Source organism: Rattus rattus, chromosome 11 (genome assembly GCF_011064425.1).
Source record: "Rattus rattus isolate New Zealand chromosome 11, Rrattus_CSIRO_v1, whole genome shotgun sequence".
Lineage (NCBI taxonomy): Eukaryota > Metazoa > Chordata > Mammalia > Rodentia > Muridae > Rattus > Rattus rattus.
This window is the reverse complement of record NC_046164.1, coordinates 94,302,321-94,323,099: the sequence shown is the minus strand read 5'-3', so window position 1 is coordinate 94,323,099 and position 20,779 is coordinate 94,302,321. Positions and strand designations below refer to the sequence as shown.

The window sequence follows — 20,779 nt, the reverse complement described above, 5'->3', positions numbered from 1 at the left end:
ATGCAGGACCACACTCTCACGAAGAATGCTTACCGTGCATACCTTTTGCCCTCTGTTCAAACCCAAAACTCATGTCAGTGCCTCAGAGATAAATGGGCTGGACTGTTATCTTCCTCTTCCAAACTTGGCTTCATTGACTGAACCTATCTGCTTTTCTTTCCTTCTTTCTTTTTTCTTCTTCTTCTGGCTATCACAAATAAGGATGTTATGAACATAGTGGAACATGTGTTCCTGTGGCACGGTGAGACATCTTTTGGGTATATTCCCAAGAGTGGTATTGCTGGGTCTTTAGGTAAGTCTATTCCCAATTTTCTGAGGAACCTTGAATGGATTTCCAGAGTGGTTGTACCAGTTTGCAATCCCCCAACAATGGAGGAGTGTTCCTCTTTCCCCACATCCTCGCCAACATGTGTTGTCACCTGAGGTTTTGATCTTAGACATTCTGACTTGTGTAAGGTAGAATCTCAAGGTTATTTTGATTTGCATTTCTCTGATCACTAAGGACTTTGAACATTTCTTTAGGTGCTTCTCAGCCATTTGAGATTCCTCTGTAATGAATTCTCAGTTTAGTTCTATACCCCATTTTTTTATTGGATTGTTTGGTTTTTTGGTAGTTAGCTTCTTGAGTTCTTTATATATTTTGAATATTAGCCCTCTATCAGATGTGGGGTTAGTGAAGATTTTTTCCCCAGTCTGTAGGTTGCTGATTTCTCTTATTAACTATGTCCTTTGCCTTACAGAAGCTTTCCAGTTCCATGAGGTCCCATTTACCAATTCTTGATCTTAGAACGTGAGTCATTAGAGTTCTGTTTGGGAAATTTCCCCCTGTGCCAATGAGTTCAAGGCTCTTTCCCTCTTTCTCTTCTATTAGATTCAGTGTATCTGGTTTTGCGTGGAGGTCCTTGATCCACTTGGACTTGAGCTTTGTGCATGGGGATGAATATAGGTCTATTTTCATTTTTCTATATTCAGACAGCCAGTTAGACCAGCACCATTTACTGAAGATGCTTTTTTTTCCCCATTGTATATTTTTGGCTTCTTTGTCAAAATATGTGTAAATATGTGGTTTTATTGTGGGATCAATTCTATTCCATTGATCATCCTGTCTGTCTCTGTATCAATATCATGCTTATTTCATTCTGCACCATTTCTTCTTTTCCACCAGTTCCATCAAACTGTATCTACAGGTTTTGAGGGGGAAAGCAGGACTCCAGTAGCCCTAGCAGTTTTGACTTGAATACCTGTCCCAGATACCTAATGAGGAGATAAGTAACTATGAAAAGCAGAGACCCCCTTCCTCCTGGTCCTTTCTGTGGGACAGACTGCTAGGCAGTCTGCTCCCTGGAAGAGGCTATACCCTGAGGCATACCAGAGGATCTGCTGCACTCAGAACATTTGACATCCTATCCTGAAGCAAATCAGAAGAACCACTGGCTCAGAACATTTGCTACCACATGCTGAGGCATCCCTGGAGACCTGCTACACCCAGGGCATCTGACACCACAACTGGAGACATCCCAGGGGACCCACTGCACCCAGGATACCACAGTTTGAAGGCATCCCAGGAGTTCCTCTGTATACAGGATAACTGGGCAATTGACACCACAGTCTGAAGACTTCCCAGGGGCTCTGAGGCATTCAGGGCAACTGACCCAAAAGACTGATAGCCTCCCTGGAGTTCTGCTGCACACAAGGAAACAGAAACCACAGTCCACTGAACTCCTCTACCCCCGAGAACAGCTTCACACAGGACAACAGTGTGACTGCCCCTCTGAAGACCCAACAGTCTGAAGGCCTCCCAGGAGATCTACTGCAGCCAGGGCAACAAATCAGCAGCTTCTCTGCCCCTCTGAAGACCCTCCAGTTGGAAGACTCCATAGGAGGTCTGCTACAGCCAGGGCCACAGGCCTAACAGGAGACCTATTGCAACCCAGGGACAAAAGAGGCAGACTCCAAACAGAGTCACCCAGACCAGCAAACACTAGGGATAACCAGATGGTGAGAGGCAAGTGCAAGGCCATGAGCAACAGAAGTCAATATATGAGGGCATCATCAGAACCCAGTTCTCCCACCACAGCAAGTCCTGAATACATCAACACACCTGAAAATCAGGAAGCTGACCTAAAATCCTATCTTATGAAGATAATAGAGTTCTTTAAGGAGAATGTAAATAATTCACTGAAAGAAATACAGGAAAACACAGGTAAACAGGTAGAAGATCTTAAAGAGGAAACAAATCCCTTAAAGAAATACAGGAAAGCACAATTAAACAGGTGAAGGAATTGCATAGAGTGGTTCAAGACCTAAAAGTGTAAGTAGAAACAATAAAGAAAACACAAATGGGGACAAACCAGGTAATGGAAAACCCAGGAAAGAGGTCAGGAGTTACAGATGTGTCACTAACAGAATACAAGAGATAGAAGAGAGAATCTCAGGTGTAGAAGACACTGTAGAAGAGAGTGACACAATGGCCAAAGACAATTCAAAACATCCAGGAAATTTGAGACACAATGAAAAGACCAAATCTAAGAATAATTGTACTAGAAGAAAATGAAGATTCCCAACTCAAAGGACCTGAAAATATCTTCAACAAAATCATAGAAGAAAAATTCCCCGACCTAAAGAAAGAGATGGCCATAAACATACAAGAAGCCTACAGAACACCAAACAAATGGGATCAGAAAAGAAACTCCTCTCACCACACAATAGTCAAAACACTAAACTCATAGAATAAAGAAAGAATATTAAAAGTTGTAAGGGGAAAGGGCCAAGTAACATACAAAGGCAGACTTATCAAAATCACACCAGACTTCTTTACAGAGACCATGAAAGCCAGAAGAGCCTGGTCAGAGGTCATGAAGACTATAAGAGAACACAAATGCCAGCCCAGGCTATGATACCCAGCAAAACTCTCAATCAACATAGATGGAGAAACCAAAATATTCCAGGACAAAACCAAATTCAAATGGTATCTATCTACCAATCCAATCCTACAGAGGATCCTAGAAGGAAAACTCCAATACAAAGAAAAGACAAGATATTAAGCACCTCTCAACAAATCCAAAAGGAGAAAACCACAAGCACATAAAGCTACCTACAAAAACAAATATAACAGGAACCAACAGTCATCTGTCTTTAATATCTCTCAATATTAATGGACTCAACTCACCTATAAAAAGACATAAGCTAACAGATTGGATACACAAACGAGATCCAGCATTTTGCTGCATACAAGAAACACACATCAATAACAAAGACAGACACTATCTTAGAGTAAAAGGATGGTCCAGGTGAGGAAGTGATACCCATCCCTCCATCTTGTATGTCCAACAAGTTCTTGGGCCTGGTTTCCTTGATATGATCTAAATACACCCTTTGCCCTACAGTCTCAGTCACCTCAAAGAGCTTTATAAGGAGGCGTCTTCCTACTCTAAGGACAAATCTTCCAACAGTCTTCTGCATGGGTGGTGCCAGACATATAGAGCCATCCATGTATCCACCCATGTGCAAAGTCATCCTCCAGTCTCAAAATGGAGTCAAAGGGAAGGCACAGCCTGGCCCCTAACTTCTGCTTAAATGACTCTTTATTTGAATCAGTGGAAATTATAGATTTTTAAAACTTAGAGTCACAAGATTTTGAGAATAAAGAAAACTTTATCCATACTTCTACTACCCTAAAATAGCAAATGTTGCCAAATGTCATTGTTTCCTTGAGATTTACTAAAATGCTATTTTAGAGCATAGTTGTGGATAGGAGAGATGACTCAATAGATAAAGGCATACGCACCCAAAGCTCACAGCCTGGACTTGAACCCTGGGATCCACATCCTGCCTTCACAGACATATATATATATATGTATGTATTAGAGTGTAGTTTTTTAAAGTAAGAGCTGGCTATTCTGAAGACTTTCATCTTCAGGACTTACATGATAGAAAAGAGAACTGACTCCCCCAAGATGTCTTCTGATTGTAATGCAAACAGAACTGGTACACACACACACACTCACACACCCAGAGAGAGAGAGAGACAGAGAGAGAGACAAAGACAGAGGCAGAGAGACAGAGAGACAGAGACAGACAGATACAATTTAAATTTGCTTCATTAAAAAGAAGAAAAATAATGAAATAAGAAGAAGAGTCGTTGCTGCACATAACTGCAGTCCCAGTACTTGGAGGCTTAGGCATGAGATACTGAGGACAGCCTGAGGTATATGGGGAGCCTCTTCCCACCTCCCCTCCAAAAGCAAGTGATTTTTAAAACGCGGTACAAGCCTCTAATCATAGCCCTCAGGAGGCAGACTCAGATGAGTCTCTGTGAATTCCAGTCAGCCAAGACTACTCAGTGATACCCTGTCTCAGAAAGAAAGATAGAAAGAGAGAGAGAGAGAGAGAGAGAGAGAGAGAGAGAGAGAGAGAGAGAGAGAGAGCGCAACCAAGCAAGCTAGGTTACACACACCTGTAACCACAGCATTAGGGAGACAGATAGAACAGGATTGAAAATTCTAAGCCAGCCTGAGAGACACTGTCTCACAAACAAACAAGCAAACAAACATATTGTTTAATAAATCACAAAATAATCAGTGTAATCAGAGGCACTTATAATCTTGCACCCAGTTCTTTAGAAAACCTAATCGAAACCCTCATTCCCAAATAATAGCGTGGGCATCCTCCTCAGTGATTACACACTTTCCCATCAAGTAAACGGGCTGCCATTTATTTCATTTCTTTCCTATTGTTGGACATTTATATTGTCTTCTTCTTTTTTATGTACCATAATAAATAGCTTGTCTACACATATTTTTACTTATTTTAGGTGGGTTTTGTAATTAATAAGCCAGATTCTCAAAAACAATATTATTTCACACAGAAGTATGCCCATTTTCTTTAATCAATTTTCTTAGCTGTCACAGAACAATGAATTTCATTTGGAATCTTCATACATATAAACTCTTGAACTCAGCACACCTGTCCCTCGGTCACTCTTCCCAGGTTTGTGTATGTATGTTTGTGTGTGTGTTTGTGTATGTGTATGTGTGTGTATGTATGTGTGTGCTTGTGTATGTATGTGTGTATGTATATATGTATATGTGTATATGTATATGTGTGTATGTATATGTGGTATATAGGTATATGTGTATATTATATGTGTATGTATGTATACATATGTATAGGTGTATACACACACACATATATATGTATATGTATATGTGTGTGTTTGTGTGTGTGTGTATGTGTGTGTGTGTGTGTGTGTGTGTGTATGTGTGTGTGTATTGAGGCCAGAGGTTAAAGTCCAATGTCTTCCTCTCTTGCTCTCTGCCTTATCTTTTGAGGCAGGGTCTCTCTCCTATTGAACCTGGGGCTCACTGTCTCAGCTAACCTGGCTGTCTCTGCTCTGCCTCACGGCTGTGGGATTACAGGCTTGCTCCATCTGCCTACTCTTTAACACAGGGCCTGGGGATCTGAACTCAGGTCCTCACATGTGCACAGCAGGCACTCTACTGAATGGGCCAGTCCACAGCCCGTAAGATACTTTTTTTTTTTAAAGATTTATTTATTTAACATATGTGAGTACACTGTAGCTGTCTTCAGACACACCAGAAGAGGGCATCAGATCCCATTACAGATGGTTGTGAGCCACCATGTGGTTGCTGGGATTGGAACTCAGGACCTCTGGAAGAGCAGTCAGTGCTCTTAACCGCTGAGCCATCTCTCCAGCCCCCATGAGATTCTTTTGAAGTGTGATTATTTTGTCTATCTAACTAGCTTTCCCTTATAACTTTTATTTTAAGGGGTCAGCACTGCTGCCTAAGTTTGTTGAAATATAGATCTCCCGTCTACTGCTTTTGTTCAAATGATCATAGTAAATTGTGTGTGACTGATGTTAACCCTTTGAGTTGGCTTTAGCCCTTGAGCCTCTGCATATCTCATGTCGGACTCTCACAAAATTCCTTTCTGCCTTCTTCTGGCTTTATCTTTTCAAATGTCTTCACTTTTGCCTACGGTACACTGGAGTTTGTCCTGGCCTTGATAGGCCCTGTCATTCATCCAACCACTGTACTATCATAAAACACCAGGCACGATGGGTCTCCCTGTAAACCCAACACTTGGGAGATAAAGGGAGAAGGGTCTTGAGTTTGAGAGTTCAAGGCCAGCCTGGGCAACATAGTGAGGCCCTGTTAAAAACAAAACATAAACAAGGCTATGAGATTTATGGTACATTACATTAGTCTCCTTCGATAGCCTTTAACTTAAAGAACAAACAATCGACTCCATTTATTGTTTTAGGGCTGGGGTGTGGATATGGATCTATTGACACCAATTACATGAAGTTTACTTTGCAGCACAGTGAAAATATGAAGAATCCTTAGCTGCTCTGCGTTTAACTTTCGAACAGAGGTTACTGTTCTACCCTTACTGCAGTTACACAGCAATACCCAACCTCATCTTCAGAGAAAAAATAAACCGTATGCCAAGATTTATAGACTTTTTTTGGGAAGTAATAATTTTAGAATAGCAAAAATCTTAATTTTGGTTTTTTGTTTGTTTGTTTGTTTGTTTGTTTTGAGAAAGGGACTCACTGTGTAACTCAGGCTGGCTTGGAAATCACAATGTATCCCAGGTAGCTTTGAATTCATGACTCTTCTTCTGGAGTGTGGCCAGTCTTGGCACAATAAGCTCCTACTTCTTGTGGAAAAACTATTAAGGACCTAAACATCCACTCCCGTGGCAGACCGTTTTAATACTTTTAGGCACTTATGAATCAAGCGTTTATAAAATAATTATCAAATGTGCGTGAAACTTAAATACTAAGCAGTCTTCTCTTCGAGGCACTGTACTGAGCAATGCGTCTGATCTCTTCCAATTAGAATATAAATAACTCAAGACCAGGGACTAAAAGGCCTTTAAAGATGAGTCGATAATACCACGCTCCTATTAGCCAAATGCAGGGCTATTGCAGATCTGAAAAATTAAAGACATGGCCGCTCATGGCTGATTACTGCTTTTAGAGTCTGCATTTTTAATGCCTTTGGGTGGTAGCCTAGGCGTCTAGGTGGTGGAGGAAGGACAGTTGAGACATGAACCTCGTGACCACGTGCGTCACAGTTCAGAAGGCCCTCCAGACAAGGGCTTCAGTTGTGGCGAGCCTGCTTTACCTTGGGCGTGTGGCCAAGAACAACTTCCGGTGTCTGGCTTTGGGCATGCGGCCAAGAACAACTTCCGGTGTCTGGCTTTTCACGGGAACGTGTGCTCCAAGCTCTCCTTTGGTTTTATCCTGCCTTTCTTGTCTTTGGTTCCTTGTGATCTCACGCTAATGCCTAACTTCATTTTTAGGAAAACTGAAATCCACGTGCCAAAATTTAAACTGTGGTTTAACTTGTATTTCAATGTTCTTCTAGGGCCAGCGTATTTAAAAGGCTTAAAGTTGGAGGGAGGGTATGTGCTTTGAAATAATTTTTATAATGCCCAGCAAAAAATTCGTTTTCTAAAGTATAAAGTCTCCAAATAGAACCTTTTAGACTTAGAGTGAAGATTCACACCTACAAACAAAGTTAGGGTTAAATGAACTTACCAAACACAGCGGCACCGTCTTCTCTGAACTTCAACGTAACTAACACTTTGGGTTAGCGGAACCAACGCGGAGACACCTTAGGTGAAGCACCCTGTTTGCTTCACTGGTTCTGCCTACGAGCCTATTCTGCTATGCAGAAGCTTGATGTCAATTTACTTTCTGAGCCTTTTAAGACCAAAGCAAATCATTCCTTCAGCACATTTTAAACCATCCCTTAAAGACCTCTTTTTCTTGGCTCTGTTTCCAATCTAGGCTTATCACAATAATATTTCATGCTCCGTGCTTCCGAAAAATTCAATATTCAAGAACAAAGTAAGGCAGAGCTTTGCTTCATTTCGGGTTTTGTGTCCTCGGGCGTCCCGACTCGATGACCCGTTTCTCATTGTCGCGTCTCACTGTCTGTTGCTGTGAACAGCCTGCCTAATCCTTCGCTCATCCCTTATCAGTTTCCCATTAATTCTAAATCATTTTTTTTAATTCTTTGCATTTCTTTTTTCTTGGCTCTTAGATTTTTTTTCCCCTCCCCAGGAGACCCAGTATTCCTGTGGTGAATTCTCAGAATTACAAAGACAAACAGATTACTAAAGTCCTTAAGTCTGCTGTCAAAAATTTCATTTTCTATCTTTAGAATTGTGGGTGAATCATAGAAAGTGGACACTAAAATTTGACAGTTAGAATGCCTAAGGCAAAAAACATCACATTTTTTTATGTATGTATCTAGAGTTAACAATCTACATTTGAGGGAAAACATGCAATATTTTGACCTAAACACACACACACACACACACACACACACACACATACACAAACACACATACACAAACACACACACATATAAATACACAAACACACAAACATACATACACAAACATACACCTAAATACACAAACACATACATACACACATACACAAACACACATACACAAACACATACATACACAAACATACACACAAACACACATACACAAACACACACAAACACACATACACAAACGCATATACACATACACACATACACACACACATACAAACACATGCACACACACTCACACACACACATACAACTTCACAAACGCTTGAACTGCTAAGCCCAAATAATCATACACACATGTGTGCACATGTAAATATACATGTTCTTGCTATCTCCACACACGTACTTTTGAAATAGTTTATTATTACATAATTCTGTGATCCCCCAGCAGGAGCAGCGTCCGAGCAGTTTGTGGAGATTACACGCATGTATTAACAGACACGTAAGCATCGGCTAATGAGGAATAGCCTCTCGCTGGGCTCTCCCTTGTTGCTGTGAGGAGGGTCTCCTCGGCTTCACGCCATCATCAGCACGGCTATTAAAACCAAACCTGGTCTTGAGATCGCTCACCCAGAAGCCTGTCAAGTTTTCCTTCCTGCAGGCTGAGAACGGGGCTCCCCAGCCGGGTGTGCAAGGCCTCTCTCGACCTGGCATCATCTTGCTGTCACGGCCCCTCCAATACTACACACTCCCCCTTGTTCAACTCCATTTCCCCCAGATTCTCTCTCTCTCCGCACGGATCTTCCACTGCAAATAATCCCACTCACCTGGTGAGACCGCTCATTCTGCTAGAGCCAGAGCAGCTGACGTTGCCTCTGTGAAAGAAACTCATTATCTCCTACAACCGGGTGAACATAACTCTTCGCTTTCTCTAGACGCACTCCATGGCTACCCCTAAAACAGTTTATTATACTTGTATTTCGTACGTAGACTCCTCCTACTTAATTATAAGGCCCTCATGGCAAACATCTCACTTTATACGTCTAGTGCTTGACATACAATAACAGGTAAATCTGAGGTGAGTAAATGAATTTTACTAAAACGAGTCTCTACATCACAACAAACTACACCACATGGACTTTGGAGGCAGATAGACCTATTTCCAAATATTTTATTATCATCTTGGCCAAATTACTTAATCTTTAATTTTCTCATTCTTTTTTTTCCCCCCTGGAGCTGAGGACCGAACCTTGTGTGCTCTACCACTGAGCTAAATCACCAACCCCTTCTCATTCTTAAAGATGGGTGCCAGCCCAGCTTTGTAGGAATGACGTAAAGTCAGTGTTATGGTGGACATTCTTAAGGGACATTCTTACTACAATGGTATATCCTGGAACTCCCACACAATTCAGTTCCTTCTGAGTCTTTCAACTCACCATTGGCTTTGGGGGCTCAGAAACTTTCTTGGCTAAGTCAAGTGGTTAAAGACTCACTCTGCAAAAGAGTAGCTACAGCTGGGAGAAGACACTGGCTAAAGGCATGGGTGTGACATTTGCAGTTCCAAGGGACCAGGTCCACTTCGGACATCAACATATGACTGCAAAAAAAACGAAGCTTCAGAACAAGGAAATCAGATATTTGTGGGAGAATGGTAGCACGTCAAAGTTGATCCCTTTTCCTAAAAGTCTTGATCTTCACATCTGTAAAACCTTGGGAAATCGTTATTGATGTAGGAAAGAAATTAGAGAACACGTGTCTGGGGTCAACTAATTACTCTGGTTTTGTCTACATGGATTTAATACATGGTTTGGTTCTTAGCTTTTCCATCCAATTTTGTCAGTGTGTCATATCTGCATAAAGTCAACAGGTGTGGTGGCAGTGACCCATCTGTGGCCCATCTGCAGCCCCAAAAACAAATGGATCATTTGTAATCCAAAACACAATGGTCTTTCCACATTCTTGTAGGAAGTGGATTGGACAAGTCCACATCAACTAAATACATTCTGAGAGCATGTGTTTGGGGGACAGTGACAAGGGCAGGTAAAGAAGCAACCTACAGCAATATAGGCTAGGTTTAAACTTGCATTTACTGTGTGTGACCAGGGGCAATTCCTAGCCAGTTCTGAGTCCTAGTTTTGGCTTTAAAGAAATGGAAATGGTGTGTACCTCTCAGAGCTGTCGAAGTCCCAGCACAGCGTCTGGTATACAACAGGTGTCTGATTAAATGCTGGCTGTCCTTTTCTACTTTAAAAAGGAGAAAAAAAAAATCATTAAAGTTTCGTGGTATGATCAAAGATGTGGATATTCTTCTCCACCAACCTAAGGGAACTTGAGCTACCCATCTTCACTCTAGAAATGTGTCTGCTAAGAAACAGGCTATTGGTAGCTGGAGGGATGGCTCAGCGGTTAAGAGCATTGATTGTCCTTCCTAGAGGACCTGAGTTCAAATCCCAGCACCCACATGGCAACTCACAACTGTTAGTAAGTCCAAGATCTGACATCCTCAAATATACCAATGCACATAAAATTTTTAAAAAGAAAAAGAAACTGGCTGTTGGAATCTATACTGATGGGACTCCATCTCCTATCCATCTCCCTAAGACCAAGGGAATGCTGTGGAACACCTCAGGAAGGCCAAAAATGTGTGTAGCCAGAATCCCAGCGGGGTGTGCTATGCTCAAGGACAGATCAAAGGAGAATGGAGTTTGGAGCTGAAGGGGTATGGAAGCCAGGTCATGGGTTATGAAGAAAGAAGGGTGAGCAGGGACAGGCAAAGAATTACTAAAAGGTACTGAAGGCACTGAACTAAAGAACAAGGACCTGGGAACAATCCCACCCTGTGCAGCTAAGTGTGTTTCTCTAGATGTCTGTCGACCCTCAGATAGTTGTTACTCCAAATTGGGAACCTCATACGGTGAAGGGACAATATGGAGAGTTCAGGGGGTTCAACAGAGCAGCAGAAGCAACGGACCATGGGAAACTAAAGGGCAGAAGGGAAAGTGAGGTCCTGGCGGGTAGTCAGCTGAAGGGTGGGCTGACATCCGGATGAAGTAGAAGTCAAATGGGGGTCACTATCTCCCCTGCAGGCCTTTGTGCCTGGCATCCCCAGGATGAAAGGCAGTGCTTACACGATCAGTCATGTTGACACTCAAGCACTAATAATGTTGACACAATGCACCGAGGAAGGAATAAGCAGGTGGCTAGAACGCTACTGGTTCCTACGTGAGTCTTCTGAGGAGTGAAAAGGAAGCCTAATAGCTCCTCTTATACCAAGTAGAGCATTCCAGACCTGACTGTGCACCCCACACCAATATAAACGACAGCCAGCATTTAATCAGACACCTGTTGTACACCAGACGCTGTGCTGGGACTTCGACAGCTCTGAGAGGTACACACCATTTCCATTTCTTTAAAGCCAAAACTAGGACTCAGAACTGGCTAGGAATTGCCCATGGTCATGCATGGTAAACGTAAGTTTAAACCTAGCCTATATTGCTGTAGGATGCTTCTTTACCTGCCCTTGTCACTGTCCCCCAAACACATGCTCTCAGAATGTATTTAGTTGATGTAGACCTGTCCAATCCAAAAGCCAAAGCAGGCAGATCGAAACGCTTGCTCAAGCTTGGACTCCCAATGAAAGAAATAAAAATGGCTAACGTGCCACCGTCATTGTTGATATCTCTGTCCTTAAGAACTCGTCTGTCCAAGTGCTTTGCTACAGGTTAGAATTACACTAACTCAGAGCAGCGTCCTGGACCATCGCCTACTGATCAAAGTAGACTGGCAGTTAAAGAGATGACTGATTAATTTTTACCAATGGAGAAACCCTTTGGTAGACTAATTAAAAGCATTTCCCTTGGCAGTAGGCACTTGTGAAATGTTACGAGCTCTTATTACTACCTCATCCACTGTGCCAAGTTGTCATAAGGGAAGATGTCCTGGAAAATGCTACTTCGCCAGCACGCAAACACCATAGAATGCACCTATGCAAACTAAGACAGCCAGAGCCTCACTAGGTGCTCTGACCTTATGTCCTGAGGTGGAAGAACTGGGTGGATGGAGAAGGCTAGAAGGCCTTGCACAAAGCCTAACAAAACGAGCATATTTACAAAACAATAAACACACACACACACACACACACACACACACACACACACACACACACACACAACCACATCCACAAAGAAGGCTGGAAAATCCTTGGCAAGGCTGACTAAAACCAGCCACTGGTAAACACAGAGACATTGCAGTGTCCAAAGGCGACCTACGGCTCTCTGTAATGCTACACACGGGGCTCAGGAGATACACGTTCAGCAGTTGAGAGCACTTGCTGCTCTTGCAGGGGCTGAGCATTCAGTTCCTAGAACCCACACAGCAGCTCACAACTGTCTGTAACTCCATTCCAGGGGATCTGGTATACCCTTCTGGCCTCCTCGGGCACTGCACACATAAAACAAAAATAAGCCTTAAAGCAAAACAAAGAACTGAATTAATAAACAGCAGGGAGATAGCCTTGGGGGGAGCCTGACGACCTGAGCTCCACGCCCAGAAATCACTAACAGCTAGATGTGGCGGCTCGCACATACAACCCCAGCTCTTCTAGTGCAATGGGAGGTAGAGATAGGAGAATCAGCCAGAAACTCACAGGACAGCTAGCCCGGAGTACACTGCAAGGTAACAGAAACAGAAAGATACACACTGCCTCAGTACGGTGGGACGTGAGAGCCAACCACAAAAATTGTCCTCCGACTGATAGGCCTGCACTGTGTGCAAACACATTCCTGCACACAGGCACACACGCACACACACACACACACACACGCACACAGACACACACACACACACACACACACACACGCACGCACACATACACATGAACATATGCAAACACAAAGTTTTAAATTTTTTAAATACTAAAATACTCCCCTGAGCACAGGCTTAGGATGCTAATTAGACATATAACTCATGAAGTCATATGTAGAATCACAGCAGACAGAGCACACCCAGAAAAGTCCACGTTATGCAGATGACCTGGAAAGCCCGACTGTGTGACATAAACACCTCCACTCTTATACTGTGCTGCCAACCCTTTCTCTGCTTTCTCTGCCTTCTTCCTCCTCCTTCAAACACACTGTCATTTAATAAACTGTCTCTGCTCAGTTCTCTGAGAAAGGAACATGGATCCCCTCCCTCCAGCCCTCCCTACGGCAGCTGGCATCAGGATCTCTTTTGTGTATGCGTCTGCCACTGGTGAAACGCTGTTACACAACACACGACTGACTGTGTTATTGTCGTGTTATGTTACTGTGATAATTACAGTGACATTTCCTGCTTTGCAAGTGAGAAAAGTGTGTATGAGGGGTGGTCTTAAAAAGACCCAGAATTCCTACTTGAACTGGGACTCAAACTGAGCCATTCAGTAGCTTGCCTATAGTTCTGTTCTACAGATTCATTGAAGTTCTATGCCCTGGCAGGCCCGGGAGAATCTAGGATGAGGAAGATGCTGTTATGCCCTCATGAGACTTATGCCAAAACTTGGGACGAATAACAAATGAAAAGTGCCAGGTGAGGGTAACTCAGGGCTCCCGGACCAACCTCTTTCCTATTTCAAGTAGCCAAGAGGCCACTGGTGAAGTTGGGAGGCAGATGGGTGTTGGCATCTATGCCTGCCCCACCTCCCTTGTAATAAAACTGAAGGCTGGTTTTTATAAAGCAGAAATCCAGCAGATGCAAGCTGAGAAGCCACAGAGAGAAGACAATGGGCCAGGCCAGCAGGGTGGGAAGAAAGAAAGCGGTTCTGAAGAAAGCTATTTGCATCCTCGCTGGCCCTGAGCCTGCTAAGATTCCCACACACTGCCCTATTTCTCCAGAAAGGGACTGGATTGGAACGTTCAGAATGAGAGAGTTGCTTGTTAGCACACATTCCCAGCTTCTTCAGTCTTCTGCAGCTCTACGAAGCTATGAGTCAGGGCTTCTACATTTGTAAAGCTTAGATGAGAAACCACCAGGCCCTCATCAGCATCTGTGACAAAGTTTTTCAAAATACCAGGCAAATATTTTTTGAAATCTGTGTTTGGTCCTAGAGAAGAAGCAAAGAGAAGCTCACTGATTCAGCAGCTCGTGGATGAGGAGACCACAGGGCTACTTAGTGAGAGAGAGAGAGAGAGAGAGAGAGAGAGAGAGAGAGATTATGTCTGTGTGTTTGTGTGTCTATGTGCATGTGTGTTTGTTTGTGTTTCTGTGTATGTGTGTCTGTATGCATATGTGTCTCTGTGTCTGTATGTGTCTGTGTGTACACATGTATGCATGTATGTCTGGGTCTGTGTGTCTGTGTGTGCATAAGTGTCTGTGTATGTGTGTGTGTGTGCACATGCATGCATGTATGTCTGGGTCTGTGTGTCTATGTGTGCATATGTGTCTGTGTGTGCATAAGTGTCTGTGCACACGCAGGGATGCTTGAGTGTACTGAATATGCACATGTGTATCCTGATGCATGAACTCAGCAAGGCCAGAGAAGGACATTAGGTGTCCTGCCTGCCTTATTCTTTTGAGACAAGATTTCTCACTCAGCTTGGAGCTAATATTTTGTTATTGGTGCTAAAATCTGAACTCCATCTTTCTGTCCGTTAATAACATCTCAATGCAGATTTTGACTGATTTCCGTTTATGAGGTCACCACACACATAACACTTAAAGTGTTATTGTACGACGACTCCTTCACACACAAACCTTCAGTACCCACAAAGGCGTGTCAGGCTTATTGTGAAAACTTGAGTCTGCAAAGCTACAAAAACAGCTCCCTGGGTGGTAAAACTGCTCTTGCAGCATGAGGTGGGATGAGCCCTTTCACAAATAAGCCCAAAACAACAACTAGATTGCAAAGTGAAACACACACGCACACACACACACACACACACACGCACACGCACACACACGCACACACACACACCCTACGCACACACTCACTCCAAAAGCATAAGACCTCTCAAGCCGTTGCCACAATGCTCCTCCACTCATGGAGGCCAAGCAACCAGGATCCACAAATGTCCTTGCCAAAGATAAAAACACTTTGCTCCCAGCAAACCTAACCGTAGTTAATAACACACACAGTATCGGGCACAGATCTGAATGCGCACATGCCAGGAAAGAGATTTTTATGATTTCTGTGGAGAACGCTCCACCTTCTGCCCTACTCAGGGCCAAAAGCAAAGTTATGCAAGTGGAAAATACACTGGAAACAGTGTTGGGCTCTCCAACAAAAACATTCCTGCCTTGTCATTTTGATCATTCGAGGCAGCAGTGTTTAGGGTCTGGAACGTGAAGAATCAGAGTCATCACTCACCCTGAGAGAAACCTGCCCAAGTCTATTTTACTTAAGTTGTTTTTCCTAGAGGCCAAACTACTCCAGGATACTTGGGAGCAGGGGTGGAGTGGGGGTGGGGGTGGGAGTTTGTGCTGCCAACCTCAAGTCTCTTGGTAAATGTGCAAAGGAAAACACATTATTTTCCAGTTTCTTTCCTAGTTTAAGAGCCCACTCCTGCCATTACTGACTGAAAGATAATCAGGTGCCCCAATAGGGTATCCTACTGGTCCATGCATGCACACACACACACACACACACACATGTGTGCGCACACACACATGCACACACACATGTGCACACACACACTCGCTCATCCATTGTGTTTTGTGGATTAAAATCTGGCCTCTGAGCAGGGAAGTTATGCTAAGGTCAAAGAGTCTTTAATTCTTTAACAACAGACAAAGCGTAACAACCAAAACAGAAATCCTCACACACAGGGGCAGTGAAGGATAAGGTAGGTGGGAGCTTGTGGGAGCTGCGGGTCATGAACCCAGTTAGGGAAGAGCCTTATCGCTGAGTTAATCACTGGCCACAAAATACACTTTTAAAAATATCTAGCCCCTTAGCAGATTGAAAATATTCTTTCATCCTTGACTGGCTTAGACTGAGGACCCAGTTCCTCAGCTCCCCTGTCAAACAGGGGACAGAGCTCACTAAGAGAACCACTCGCTTGGGTCCTGTGTGTCTGAACCACAGAAACCAGGTGACAGTCAGAATTCTTTCTTGTTAGTCGCATTTGTAAATTGTTTGAAATATCCTGGGTTTTGAGAATCCCGACCTCCAAAGCTGTCCCCGTCTTTAAAATAGGTTGATCTTTGGCATAAATAATCTGCTCTCCTTCCCGGAAAATTCAGCAGAGCTGACAGCAGCACCAGGGTTTTGATTTCACACTCAGCATTTCTCCGTGGAACTCACTTTAGTTAAATACAACTAGTTCTGCAGCTGGGTGATACCCTCGGACTGAAGTGATTTGTGGCAAGATTATCGGCGAGGTCATTTTCAAAGCGTTGAGAAGGTACAGAGTCAGGAGGATAGGACCTGGCCAGGAATACAAGTGCTCAGGGTCGGAGCTCGCTGTGCTCTCCCCACACCTTCCCCCGTCAAAAGTCTTCCAGACCCACAGGCCTTGAAAGGAACTTAATGCTGTGGCCTCCGGATCGTTCAACCTTTTATCTCAAGGTGGCTCAGGGTAAGACCTGAGCAAGTCCCTACCTCACACGCATTTTTAGGGTCAGGTGAGTCTGTAGAGGGGCTCTGAGTAAGGTGAGCATTGATCATGGAAAACCAAAGTAACAATGCCCTAAAGATATCGTGCCCCACCCTCAGAGTGTGAGGTCATCTGCCAAAGGGGACCGCAGCGTGCGCAAGGAAGGTTGCTGGATTGAAAATGAAGTCCACTTTTGGATCATTTAGGCAATCGCCGGCCTAAAATGAGGGAGCCGGAGACAGGAGGGTAGGTGACAAAATGAAGCGATGTGTGGAAGGATACCGGCTGTGACTGGCTTGGAAGCTGGAAGGGGTCACCAGCAAGGAATGTGGCACCTTTAGGATCTAAACCTGTAAGAAAGCAAGTTCTCCCGCAGCCCTCCAGGAGAGGAGGTAGCAGCCACCTAAGTGATCTCCACCCAGACACTTGGGACCATCGGTCTCCGTAACTATTGCAAACACGTACAATGGCTGCGCAATCTGTTATCTGATATTGGGAACTAATACAATTATTAAAATGACCGACGTACAAAGAGCAGAGCAAGCTGTATGTGTATAATGTAACATATGACACGCATTTCCCAGGTATCTGAAGAAAAAAGGGCCAGACAGCGGCAAATCATCTGACACAGCTCCTGCTTCCGGGACCCTTGGTGGTGAGCATAGGGAGGAGGTGCTCATAGCACAGTAACCACTATCACCGAGATGAGGTCCCTTGCACCCGGTCTCCTCCACTCAAGCCGCACCCACATTGTCTCTCTGGGTGACTCTACCTTCTTTTCCAGCCTGCTTTCAAGGTCATCCTCCTGATGATGAGGCCTGCGGCTCCCCAAGAGGGCTGTGCTGCCTCCAGCCTGGGAAAGTCTCTAGACCCATCTCGAGCTCTGGGGTTCCTGATCCACGACCAGCAGAGAGGAACCCAACAACTTCGCCTTTCGTCTTCCCTGCTGGAAGAGGATCTGTGTGTACTCCACGTGTCGTCAGAGGGCCTCCGAGGAGAGAGGCAGGGAAAGGCCAGGCTTTAAAATTGTTTTTCTCTGGCTAATGCATTAAAATTTTATTTCAGTTTTTGACCCAAAGTCTGTTCCAGAAGAAAAGCCTGAGGGGTTTCCAACACGGAGTCAAAGCCATGCTGGTTTTGACCATGTTTCCGGTTCCCAGCTCTGTTCTTCCGCCAGCAGCCTGGTCCTGGGATGGAAACGCGGCCATGCAGAGGCCCCCTTTCCTGCAGTTTTTTGCTCTGAGGTGCGGCAGCCAGGCCCGCAGGCTCGTTTCTGAGCAATTCAGCTTTCACGGGCCTGTTGTTCTGACGCACACCCTGGAACGCTTCCTTTCGAAAATCAGCAGGTTTTAAACTAACGGGGGCACATTTCAGGACACTGAACTGTGTAATTATCCGGGGTGAGTTTGAAGATGCAGTGGGTTTGGCCACCAAAAAAAAAAAAAAAAAAAAAAAATGGAGGTAGAGAAAAATGCAAGGTTAAACACTAACTCGGTAGGATAATTTTCTGCAGATCCATTGCGGGTGGCACAGAGGCACTGGCCCTCAAGGATGGAGTCTGGGGTGAGTGGGGATATTTCAGAGGACCAACCGACCCCTGACGGCAGAAAGGAGGCATACACAGGCAGTCCTCCTTCATTGGCAATTTCAGCAGCTCTTCCCGCTTTATTGTAAACATTAAAACTGTTAGATGGAGCACTTTTCTGTGTTATATAAACACACACCAGGGACAGATGCAGGGGGTGGGGGGAGGTGCTGCCGTGACAAATACGATGTAAGACCCGCCCAGCTACTTCCTGTTCACGTGGCTAGTTGTTGGAGTTTGGTAACCTGCATATGAGAACCGCAAAATCCAGTCTGATAAGGTTTTTCTAGACAGTGGAATAAGAGATGATTGCACCCAAAGCAGAAAGATCAGTGAAGTGGTTTCTCAAGAGAAGAAAGTAGGAAATCACGGAGTCCCTATCATTAGTCCCCGTGTCTGCAGCTGACGTGTTTATAAAAAAGATAAGGGGTGGGGTGGGGTTATGTTCTATGGAGGTGTGGTGAGGTGTGGGAGGAAGGGGGTGCCTCTGCGGGCCCATGCCAAGGCATCCTTTCTTCCTGAGAGACCAGCCCCATGACAGTATAATATGGAATAATATAGAATACAGAATAATATAGAACAGAGTTTATTCGGGGCATGGGGAGGGGAGTAGGGCAGAGAAACTCAGAGAAGGGGGGGTGGAGAGAGGAAGGGAAGGGAAGGGAGGGGGAGGAGGGGGGGGAGGAAATGGGAAGAGAAGAGAAAGACAACCTTGAGCACGTGGAGTGGGGAAGAGAATGGGGCAAGAGTGGGAGCAGGAAGGGGAGAGCAAGAGGAAGAAAGTGAGGCCGGGCAAGCAGCCCCTTTTACAGTGAGCTGGGCAGACCTGGCTGTTGCCTGGTAACTGTGGGGCGGAGCTTAGACAGAATACTAAAAGCAGCAATAGGCAGCCCCTGGGGTAACAGCGAGACAAATCATGACTGTCCTTCCTTCTCTTTCTCTCCAGCTTCTAATGTAATTCTCTATCGGTTGGTTTTGTGGTGTGGCCATCCTTTTAAAGTCATACTGGCCTAAACAATACTACAAACGGAAATAAAAGAGGATTTCAGGAGTGATGGGTACAAAATCAGACACATGAAAAATATCCAAGATGTCAAGCAGAGACTGAGTAGTATGAGTTATGCAAGATAAATGGTATAGGAGAGAGAGAGAGAGAGAGAGAGATAGAGAGAGAGAGAGAGAGAGAGAGAGAGAGAGAGAGAGAGAAGGGTTGGGAACTTATCTCAGTGGTAGAGCGCTTGCCTAGCAAGCACAAGGCCCTGGGTTCGGTCCTCAGCTCCGGAAGAAAAAAAAAAAACTCTATAAAAATAAATCATAAGGTCATTTTAAAGGTGTCGCCCCGCCCCTAGTATCTTTCTTTCCGTCTCCAGCCGCCGCAAGAAGAGGAGTTGCCGCCATGTCCGCGCATCTGCAATAGATGGTCGTTCGGAACTGCTCCAGTTTCTTGATCAAGAGGAATAAGCAGATGTACAGCACGGAGCCCAATAATCTGAAGGCCCGAAACTCCTTACGCTACAACGGGCTAATTCACCGCAAGACCGTCGGAGTGGAGCCTGGGGCTGAGCAAAGGGGCCGTGGTGGTTATGAAACACAGATCCGGTCAGCGAAAACCTGCCACTTCCTGCCTGAGGACCACCATCAACAAGAATGCTCCGGCTACCCTCAGCAGCATCAGGCACCTGATCCGAAAGAACAAGTACCGCCCTGATCTGCATATGGCAGCCATCTGCAGGGCCAGTGCCATCCTTCAAAGCCAGAAGCCTGTGGTGGTGAAGAGGAAACAGACCCGCCCCACCAAGAGCTCCTGAGCCCCACACCCCAGAAGCAATAAAGAGTCCACTGACTTGTTCGACCAAGAGAGAGAGAGAGAGAGAGAGAGAGAGAATCCAGAAACAAAACCAGAGCATAGAGCATGGATTCTATACCCTACTATAGGAGTTAGCTGCCGGTCCCACCTTGTTAGACATTAGTAGGTTGAAAAGCCACTGGGTAGGGGTTGAAGATTTAGCTCAGTGGTAGAGCGGTTGCCTAGCAAGCGCAAGGCCCTGGGTTCGGTCCCCAGCTCCGAAAAAAAAAAAAAAAAGAAAGAAAAGCCACTGGGTGTAGACCCCTCCCTTGTAATCAGCTCCAGGCCCCACTTCCTACCTACCTACTTAACACATAAATCTCACAAGTGAAGAACGGTGATGGGTAAAGGCAGACAGAAACTTTATAACAGCCCTCCTATAGAATTTAAAATACCGAAAGAAGAGAGAACGCATTCGTTCACATGCCATAGGAAAGGGAGGAATTTGGAGTTTGGA

At 44.6% G+C, this 20,779-nt stretch overlaps 1 pseudogene; it reads left to right on the top strand.

Moving 5' to 3' along the window:
- Nucleotides 1-19,872: 19,872 nt before the first annotated feature.
- LOC116912656 lies at nucleotides 19,873-20,331 on the top strand (annotated as a pseudogene).
- The last annotated feature ends 448 nt before the right edge of the window (nucleotides 20,332-20,779 follow it).